Source organism: Electrophorus electricus, chromosome 7 (assembly GCF_041902795.1).
Source record: "Electrophorus electricus isolate QZ-2024a chromosome 7, ASM4190279v1, whole genome shotgun sequence".
NCBI classification, from domain to species: domain Eukaryota; kingdom Metazoa; phylum Chordata; class Actinopteri; order Gymnotiformes; family Gymnotidae; genus Electrophorus; species Electrophorus electricus.
In genome coordinates this window covers 10,400,858-10,411,888 of record NC_137503.1, presented here as the reverse complement: position 1 = coordinate 10,411,888, position 11,031 = coordinate 10,400,858, and the positions used below count along the sequence as shown (strand labels likewise).

The 11,031-nt window shown below is 39.4% G+C and overlaps 2 long non-coding RNA genes across 2 annotated transcripts; one reads left to right on the top strand and one right to left on the bottom strand.

The window, feature by feature from the left end:
* The first annotated feature begins 1,716 nt into the window (after positions 1–1,716).
* On the top strand, positions 1,717–9,390 carry LOC145658770 (uncharacterized). Its single transcript, XR_014124632.1, has 2 exons — positions 1,717–2,887; positions 8,638–9,390. It is a non-coding gene; the product is annotated as an uncharacterized LOC145658770 (long non-coding RNA).
* LOC113581540 (uncharacterized) lies at positions 8,906–10,710 on the bottom strand. Its single transcript, XR_003411078.2, has 3 exons — positions 10,365–10,710; positions 9,616–9,680; positions 8,906–9,038 (listed from the first exon to the last, which is right to left on the bottom strand). It is a non-coding gene; the product is annotated as an uncharacterized LOC113581540 (long non-coding RNA).
* Between the last annotated feature and the right edge of the window lie 321 nt (positions 10,711–11,031).

Here is an 11,031-nt window from a genome sequence, read left to right as displayed (position 1 = left end):
TAGCTTACTTAATTACATATTCATGCTAAACCATGTTCATGCACTACAAGGCTCTCCAGAACCTAGCCCTTTTTATACACTTTTTGCATTTTGTTCAAATTATTAAAATGTTGCAATATTATCACTCTTAGTAAACATACCATATTGCCTGCCTTTCTGAAATGCCTCACACAGGAAACTCTGCCTCACCCTGGCTCCAACTGAAGCATCTGTCTGCATTCCCTACCTCTCCTCTGGTCGTCTCTGCTGTAGCTTGTCACATTGTGTTGTGTGGCTGATTTTCAGATGTTTGAGTAGATTTGTAGTATTACCACGGTATTTACCAGTCTTTAAACATTCTTCATATTTTTGCTTCATATCTGTTAACTACAGTGAAATAACCATATTTCTTTTTCATTCTGCCATTTTAGAGTAAGCTTTACACACCCCTTTGCTGCTCCATGTATCTGTGTGTGAGTGTTGAAGCAGAGGGAAGTAGTTCATATCATGCACCATTATTTGCTGCTATTTATTTAATATAAATCTCATTATTGAGATTTATATTTTAATGTCTGAATCGATTCTTAAAAAGACATGCCAGTCGTAAGGAAGTATGGATATTTCAATATTGATCTGCACTTCCTTACCAGACTCAGCAGAACAGTTTGTCGTGTTAATGTTTCACAGAAAGAGAAGGTATTCAGTGGTCAGTAATGGCAACTTCCTGCTCATTAAAATGCAAACATGTGAACAGAATTCAGAATTATCCCTTGTGTTTTTTGGCAATCTTCTATTTTGTTACAGTATGTTTTGAATGCTCTACACATATGATGCCCAGTGCTAGCAAAGTACGGAACTATGTTTATGCTAAAAGTTGCTTATTCATTGTCCATAAGGAGAGAGTCAGAATGTTCCGTGGAATGGGAAGCACTGGTTTATAGCTGTACATGGCCACTGGCACAACTACATAGCACTGCTTTATGTTACTTTGGGAGGGGGTTCTGTGTGCATAGGGAATACGAAAACATGTTGTGTATGGGGATAATTAAAGCACTGGGTGCCCTGGTTCAGTAAAAACACTACGGAGTAATCATAAACATGTGTCCAAAATGAGCTGTCAGAGAGCTTAGTCTGGAACATACGGGTAGGAAGCTACAATTTGGTTTTACCTGCAACTCTTCTCTTGTTCTGAAGAAAACTATCTTAACATTATATATCTAAAATTGCTCTCTTACCCTTCCAATGGCTGGTTATATCTTACTTTTTTCCTCACACTTGGGCCTTCTACCAGAATCCCAGAAATTTGAAGGTGCACTTAGTATTTTCGCAGTTTCTTGGATCTGGACTGAACTGATGATGTTATTCCTGGGATCAGTCAGAGCCACTTTATTGTACAATAATGTAATAAACTTTTTTGTATGCAGTGCCTTTCAAGGAATGAAGCTCAAGATTGAAATCTTAATCCATACTTTACATGGGATTCAAGATTAATTAGTACTGCAGTTAATTATACATATTTTAAATCATAGCCCTCTTTCTCTGGTGCTTATTCAAGTGTTTGAATGTTTGTACATGTGTGGGACATTTACATCCAGTCATCCTTGCAGGTCCAGTAAAGAAACTGATCATCTTTTAGACATGCACAGGTTTGTGTTGGTGGATGTTTTTGTTCAAAATTTATTTTTGTCAAGTACGAATGTAGAGGTGCTTTGGTGCACTAGCATGTGATTTCAAAGATGTGTGTTGTTGTGAGTGTGTGTGTGTGTGTGAGAGAGAGAGAGAGAGAGAGAGAGAGAGAGAGAGAGAGAGAGAGAGAGAGAGAGAGAGAGAGAGAGAGAGAGAGAGAGAGAGAGAGAGAGAGAGAGAGAGAGAGAGAGAGAATTTGTGAGTACATATTGTGTATGGACAGCAGGAAACAAGTTGTATCAAGGCCATAAATGAGTGGCATACAAATACTTAAATATATTTAAATTCACACTTGGAACAATCTGCATAGAATCAAATCTGGAAAAGACTCACACAAATGGATGGGGGGGGGGTTTTGTGTGTGTGTCACTAATAAACACTTTTCTCTGATCAGCAGCGTGAAACATTAACATGGATGTCCCCAGCAATGGACACTGAAAATGACTTCCTCCATAATTGCGCCTAGCAGCAGTTGTCCTGACAACCTCTGATGTCTTTGATCTCTTGCAGTAAACAACATTCCTATTCCTTCATGCATCTTCATCCTACTAACATGATAAAACTTAATTACTCTTATTTACTCTTTCGTGTCACAATCATGTCATGTCATAAAATCAAGTACATCTGTACTGAAACAGCTCCTCAGTACTGACATAGTTGATGGATTGCAGAACAGTAGTAATCGCTAATCTTCAGATGACCTTTGAAATTTCTCATTATGTAATCTTATTAACAGTTTTCCATTAAAGTGCAGGTTAAGAAGAATATATCTGTATATCTGTCATAAAACAAATCTTGGTTTAGAATGCTGCATCATAGAAGCCCCTTAGATAAGCCTCTAGATCAGTCTATTGCAGTTGCTGTTATAGAGAAGTGATAAAATCAGCATGCTTGCTTTTGAACAAAACCCAAGGGAACCTTTAAAACAGGAAGCTTCTAAACCCTGTGATCCTATAGGGTCAACAGTTCTTCTCGTAGTGCTGCAGATCAGATGGACTGAGCAGACGGACTACAAGATGGAGTTTCCATATCAGATGGAATCCTTATAGCACAGAATCTTTTCTGAAATGGAATTTTCACAGTAGATGCAATTGACCCCTGTAGACGTGTGTGAAAATGCTGCAACTTTCCTCCCAGTCAAAGCAGTGTCAATGTCATACTTCAGAAGGATTTTGCCCAGTTGAACTGACTAGCAAAAAGTGGAAAATGGTCTAAAGAAAAGGTAATTATATTACAAACTAGGATGTATTGGGATATCTTGGTCCTGGTACTGAGTAAAATAGGTTTTGTTGAGCCATAGGAAAGTATTGCCTAAAGGTTTACTGATTAGTTAATTGATAAAATATTGTGTCTATGTTAGTTATGAATAGATTTGCAGAACCTGCCAGATAATATGTTAAGAATAATTCTGTGATTTGTGTGTCCATGTGTGCCTGGGTGTGTGCGTGCTTATTTATTTTTGGCATGCAATTACAGTGCATGAGACAAATTCCTATGAGAGTCTGTGAGCATTTATATGCAGAAGAGCATTTTTTTTAAAGTAATTTCTAATAAACACAATGCACAGAAACAATTACATGTGTTTCTGATAGGCTGTCCAAAACTGAAAATAAGGGCTGTCTTTTATAACTCACAATAACCACATTTGGCCTGTGTCTTTCATTATGCACTGAAGAACTGGAAAAAAGGTTTGAAAGATTCCCATATGTGAATATGCATTCTGGACTCAATGGGTTGCCTGTAATGAAAGAGGTCTTTGAAATGTGCCCAGGAAAGAAGCCAGGATAAGAGGTAGAAAAAAGGGGGGTCTGTAAACCAAGTTCTGCAACTCAGCTGTAAAGATGCCATGTGGATATCTGTAGGCCAAAGACAGGACAGCAGTGGGTCTCTATGCTGCTATTCTGTGATAATAAATAAACCTAGTGGATTAATACAAAAGAAGCAGATAATAAAATGTTATATGTCCTCTGCCTCTGAAAATAGGCTGTTTATGCATGAGTTGTTTTATTACATTGGACTTCAGTAAATGTTGATGAGCAAGTTGTGTGTATTAATCTAAGACCACTTTCATTACTAAAACCTCTGAACAGAGAAATATGTAATTGTTTGGTCTGATCTCTGCTATGTGTCCTCCTGGATTGAATCGGATGATTGTGAGTATTTTAATTTTTCACCAAAAGCTGCATCTGTTCTGTCTACGTATTTATCTATCTATCTATATTCCGCCTGCTTTTCCTCAGTGAACCCCATGCTACTGACCTGATCCATATCAGTGCTGCCTGTGGGTCTCAGTGTAGGTAAATGTTTGTTGATGAAGGCAGCGTCCAGAGCGTAGCCGTGAACTTTATGGCTTTTCTGTTTGCAAAGGCACAAACATGCGTCAGAACAGTCCAAGTGACTGGGAAAAACTAAAATGATCACAATAACAATAAACACTCAAATAAGGCTGACAGATGATAGGATTTTCTATTTGATCACTTAACACATACAAAACTATGCTAAAATATAACATATTCTCTTTGTTTATGAGCATATCGACAATATATTGCCATATATTCCATTTTGATGTGGGAGAAAAACATTTTCATGTTTCCAGTGTAGATTTAGCTGGTTGTGACATAACAAAAGAAACTCGTTCCTAAGCGCCACTGTGTTAGAGTGCTCATTACTATCCTCTTAAAGACTTTGCTCTCAGGCCATGGCTAAACGATGTCGTAACTCACTGTCATTAAATGACCTCTTCTGACAGGTTCTTTCAAGTACCGTTTTTATGTTTTAAATAAGGAAAAAGAAAGAAAAGAAAGGAAATCACATTCCTTATCCTCTTTCTTTCAGTTAGGTCGGCAGTAGGTCCTCTCTATATGAAAGATCTGTGGGCAACTCACGCACTTGTCTGTGAGCCCGAGTATACCTTAAGAAAAACAGAACAACAGTGATTGCAACAACAGCATTGCTAGAACATCTTTTTTTCTTGGAGAAAAGAGAGAAAAACTGAACCCTCTAATAATGAACACTGTAATGTTTGGGGAAAACAAAATAATGGGGTGGGCTGCTTTTCTGCTGCAGAGCCTGGACAACTGGCAGTTATTTAGGGACCAATGAATTATAACTTGTATCAGAAATTCGGCAGGAGAATTTTGCAGCACTGTCTGTGAGGTAAAACACAAAAGCTGCATTCCCCATAATGATCCAAAGCACAGTCAGGAATCAGCAAAGGGATGGCAGAAGAAATTAATATCTCAAAAATACGAGCTGTGCATGAGCTGAAACAGTTTGGTATACAGTTTGGTACGTCTCCTTATGGCTATGCAGGACTGAACAGCAGCTGTAGAGTATGTTAGGTTGATGCTGTTGCCAAAAAAGGAGGTTCTATGGTTACTGAATATAAGAGTTCATATTTTCCACTGACCTTTATTGTTAAACCATGTTGTTAATAACCATTTGCATATGTGTGTTATCTCTTAAATAAGTAATTTATTATTTATTACAGCAATACTTTGACATGATTACATTGTCATGTTCAGGACCCTGTTGCCTAAAAACATTGTAATGTTATGATCATCTTAAATGAGAGAGTACTCAGCACTCTATGGGCGGCGGGGGCTTTAGGACAATTCTAAGGGCCAGTTACTGGGAGGGGCCCTAAAACTTATTAGACCATGAGATACTTTTTTTTCATTGGGGCTAAATGTGGCATCTTTCATGGGGCTCAAAATCTTTGACGGCACCCCTGGATGTGGCCAACTCCAGAGGCATGTCCTGAACTGTGCACTAATGCTCATTATTATAAAGTGAAACATTAAATTATGAACCATCTGTTCCAGCCTTAACCTCTGCCTTCACTCCTGCCTTAACCCTAACCATGATTCCAGTTTAACTCTAACCGCAACCCACTGTTATTGTTTGTATTAGCTGCATCATTGTGTATTATTGGATAATGAACTAGTAGAAACAGCTTGCTAATGCTTCATCATGAAAAGCTGACATTTATGACAAATGTATTATGTATTGCTCATCAGTTAATGGAAATCTGAAGACCAAATGCCAAAAAAGTGTTTTTCATATAGACAGAGGTCTTGCTTGCCTGGATATAAGTGTCTGGGGCATTGCGTCAGTTGAAAGCTTTTGATAAAACAGAAAAACAATGGGATGCTGCTGTGAATAGCTTGGCAGTCAGCCCAAAATTCTACATTTACACCAATCACTTGGCCATGTGTGCTTTGTGTACTTGTATTGAATCTTTCACCATGTATTTAACATCTTTATACTTGTGTCTACAAAAGAGGGCTTAGCAGACAGAGTTGGTGTTGTAGAAATCATCAACAATGTCCTTTATGACACATGATTATTAATGATGATGGGGAGTGTGGATTGCATGGGTCACTGGGCAGCTCACTTGTTCGAGTTTATGCAGAGAGGATGCTCTCAAAATGTTCCAAAAATCAATATTTGAGAATATTGTACATTTTGCCGACATGCCAGTAAAGGTAAAAAATTGATGTGTCCATACACCAATATAGAACAATGCCAAGTATCCCTGTAATGTACCTGTGGCAGCATGTGTATACGTGTGCATGCATGTTTATGTGAGAGAGAATGTGTATTTCAGCAGAACTGTAAGCATGCTTGTGTAACTCTTTCCACTGTAACTAATGATCAGGCTTAAGGGCTTCAGAACCTGCCAGGCTTCTCTTAGAACACAGATGCTGCAGTGGAAAAATTACCAATACAAGATACACACCTCCCCCAGATTATCGTCACAGGGCTTGCTGTAATACTCCCCACCGCATTCATACTTTTAGTGTATTATCATCATAATTTGAATTAATCTTTTATTCATCTTATGGTTTTTTTGCCTACCTAAAATTTTTAGATTTGGTTTTAGTGTTCCTGGTTAGCAAACAGCAACAATCATTATTTAATATACAACCTCTAAAACTCGCCCAACACAGACACACACGCACATACAGAACTGAGAAAAAACAGCATTAACCTCACAAATGAAAGAATCCTCCTTATCTGTAGCAGACAAACAGACAGACAGATAATAACCACGGTCTGTGTCTGTGCATCTGTATGTTTGTGTGCATGCCTGAGTGTGTGTGTGTGCATGTGTGAGTGTGTGTGAATGCTTATGTGTATGCGTGTGTGAGAGCGGAGGAGGTGTTGAATTCCCAGACTTGTGAAGCAGACCTGGTGTGTGGTGGATGTGCTTGCTGTGACGGACTGATTCAGGGAGAACATGCCAAATGCATAATAGAGGGGCCTTGTGCATATCAGAGGGCTTTCCCCTGTACCCACCATTTCTCTCCATCTTTTTTCTCTTCCTCAACTTTCTTTCTTCCTCTTCCTTTCTCTGTTTAGATCTGTGACTGATTCCTCTCCTCTGATTTATCCTCTGTAATTCCTCAGTTATTGGTGAAGAAAGTGACAATACACATATTGTGATAGGGACTTTGTGAGAAAAAAACTATTATTTGCCAGCAGCTGATTTAATTGGAAATGAATGCAACAGTTTCATTGGACTTTCTTGGAATGTTCTTTTGGATGAGAATTTTAGAAAGGGAGGGACGTCAAATCCTGCCCTACCCTCAGCAGCTTCCTTGGGGCTCTGACAAGACCCCAAAAGAGCCTGGGTAATGTAGGTCATGTATGTTAATGGAATGAGGCTTTTATGGGAGATGCAGTACTAAGACAGAACTTCCCTTTAACGCCACAAACCTGCCATGCCTAAAGTAGGACAGAGAAAAGAAAGAAGGCTTGCTGATTGTTTACAGGGGTGTCTGGGGGCGCGGGCGTACTTATGTGTGGGCGAAGGTTAGTGGCCTGTTGGATGAGTGTAAGGGTGTGAGTTTATGTGGATAACATCACTACAATATAGGATGAAAATTGCAATACACTGCTGTAATGTAGACATCTGTAGACATTCTCTGCTTACTCACTTTTAAATATCCATATAAATATCTCTGAAATAAGCTGTTTTCGATCTTGAAGTTCATATCTCTTTACATGGGAGAGGCAGTGATGTTTAATGCCAAAGTATGCTGTCAATACTTTAATTGCATGAAAGTAATGGGCAAACAGTGGTGATTGAGTGTCAGGTAAGGGGAAAAATCTGTCTGTCTGTGCTGGACCTTGATATCCATGTTAGGATCAAGTAAGTGGACAGTATTTATAATATAAGAGATCTTACATCATTCCCTCATCCGTTCTCTGCCCCCCACTGCACTTCAAGAAAAAGCAGCAGACACACATCTGGTCAGTTTTTATGGTCAGTAACCCACACTATGACTGGGATTAGAAAAGAGATGGGAGATACCAATCTTTATTTTTAACATGTTTCAAACATTTAGACATTTGCCAATACTGCTTCCAATAACTAGCAATTACAAAATATTTATAATGAAATGTGACCTTCACACTCCAGTTCCTCCTCTTGGTTCCTGTCTACATCTGACAGCACAATCCCACCAAATGTGGAGATCTTCCACGGTTCTTCTGCAAGGCACCGAGTCTGGAAAATCTCCACATTTCTAGTTACTTTCTAATCGGCTGCTGCTAGAACAGAGAAAGTGCTCTGCTGGATCTTACTTTTATAAGTGTTTCTGATCCAGACTTCCAGGGTTACTTATTTATACATAAACCCAGACAGGGCAGTCATTCAGTGCTGGGGGAAATATAGTAGCTACTAATTACACAGTCCTCAACTGGTATGTATGTGAAACGCTTAATAATTACAATAATTTTATATATTCTGATACACACACATACAAGCACATGCATCCATACCTTGATCTGAGTTAGTTTTGGGGAGCTTTAGCTCACAGGATTATATGAAGAGGAGAATAAAAACGCTTGTCTGGATACGTCTTCCTCTGGCTCTCGGGCAAAAAGAAACAGGAAGAAAAACACAAGATGGCTTTAAGTGATCTCCACTGTACTGTTCTAAAGATCTCCTCCCTGTGCCCACAGGTGAACGGAGAGTGAGGGACTCCAGTGAAGAGCGAACAGATCAGAAGATAAAAGGGAACCTAGCACAGAGAGAGAAGGGGAAGATCAGAGGTGCAGTGTGGCTTGTGATGGAGCTCATTCACCTGCTGAATACCGAACACCTCAGGGCAGTAAGAGGGGCTGGTGTAGAGAAACTGGAGGATGCAGGAGGAAATTCAGCGTATTCGAGCCGCGCATTCCCTGGCATACTGATGAGGTTCCCTTTGGGAAGGCGTGTCTTTGCATACCAGCGGGTGCATTCCCCTCTCCGCGCAGCCTCATTAGACCCATCAGACTGCAGCAGCAAGCCATGGAAGCCCTGAGTGGAGCCTGGGCTTGTATACGTCGTTGATCTGGCTTTTTTATTCTCTCCTCCAGTGTTTCTGTGTGAAGTAAAACTGGAGATGTGCTGTGATGCACTTGAGTTCCCTTCAAGACAGCAGGCGGAACAGCCATTTAATGGCTGTTCCCATGAACCCATCCTAATGAGCACACAAGGCCAGCTTACCCAGTGTCTGGGTCTTTTCAACCCTTCAGTTCTATTAAGACAAAGAATTGCTTCTCTGAATGTGACTGTGTGTATGTATTCAGATCTAATTTATTTGCATAGCATGTTTTACAATGTGTCACAAAGCAGCTTTAAAGAAATTATATATGATGACATATACTATATTTTATTATAAAAGTGGTGACATATAGTGATATGCAATAAATTTCCTATATTATTGCCCTTTGGCACTGTGTTACTGTGTTATTATTTTTATGTTTAACAGTTAGCTATTTGTCTAGTTGCAAACTTTCTTCTATAAAAGATAAAATTGGTTAAATAATCCCAGTTTTTTATATTTAATATACTTTTTACATCTGCATATATTTTTTCTTTTAGGATATGTACCTAGTGTATACATATTTATTTTGTGTAATAATCCTGATAGAATGTAAAGTACTTAAGGTTTTTACCTTATTCCTGTGTCCATATGATGTGATTGACAGTAAAATTGATTTGATGAGTTGATGTGATATATCTAGAGAGAGAGAACAACGAGCAGTTGAAGGTAAATGGACACACAACCAGACCCAGGGATGGGGTGATGAGTGATGAAAGGATGGGAGGGATGAGTGATGAAGAGATGGAAGGGATCAGTAGTGGGCATGCAGACGTGTTGGATGGGGGAGAGTCCTGTGGCACTGGTGTGAGTTAACACACAGCTGGGGCTGCTGCTCTTTCTTGGCATACAGCAGCACGTGTTAGAAATGGTACCAGTCAAACTGCTAATGGTAATGGTAATGCTAACAGCACAATGAACTGCATGGTACAGGGCCAGGACTGGTCATAGTTACTAGTAATTCTACCTATGTTCATTTTATAGAGCAGATATGTGAGTATTGGTATTATGACCACTTGAATATGACCTGCAACCTGCAGATTTTTCAAAATATGTCCTGCAACCTGCAGATTTTATATGTGCTGAAGTTGGGCCTTACGGTTTCTGTGTACAATCATGTGCTATGGAAAAAAAAAACCTTCAACTGCCCTCTAATCCAGAGGCCATTTACCCAGAAAATAAAGGCTGCTCAGAATCATGAGGGAACAAAACAAAATACAGTGAACAATACGGTGTTGTATTCAGCCTGGCTACTCTAGGGCCACACACACACACACACACACACACACACACACACAGAGAGAGAGAGAGAGATTGCTTTACCAGCCCAGGCCTCAAAAGAAATGCGTGACGGTCTCTGTTGCCATTGGCAAACGGCAGAAGTATCCGATTCCTCCTCTCTTTTCTTCAGGTGAAATATCATATGCTGGTTCAATAAAAACATGCACAATAGGGAGAAATTAGGCTACATGTCTCTATGGACTTGTGTAACCCAGTCTAGAATACACATATTAAGTGCACTCACATACCTGCATATGCACATTCACTAAATCTGGTACTCTTTACAATTGCGACAAAAATCAAAACAGTGGCACTAAGTTCCAATAAGTAACAATGCACTTAATGGGATGAATGAGTGTGACTGCTATATCAGAGTGAACCCCCAATTGGAAAGGAGGGACAGTAGTCTGTTACTCTCTCCAGCATGATCTAGCAAGCCTACACCAGGAGACACAGATTACAGGGACATTCCAGGCTAATTGTAACTTAATCTCTATCTACCACAACTGTAACAAGCTGTCTGTTAGCACAGAAAATAAATGCATTTGCATTAAAAAAAAAAAAAAGATGTTCAATTTAACAGCATACCACTGATCTGGAACCAGTTTGCAGCTTGTCCACAACAACAGCTGACCCTTAATCTGTGGCAGATATCCTTCCTTAAGTCAAAACACTATATGTTCCCTAGCTGTAAATGAACCCGTCACTT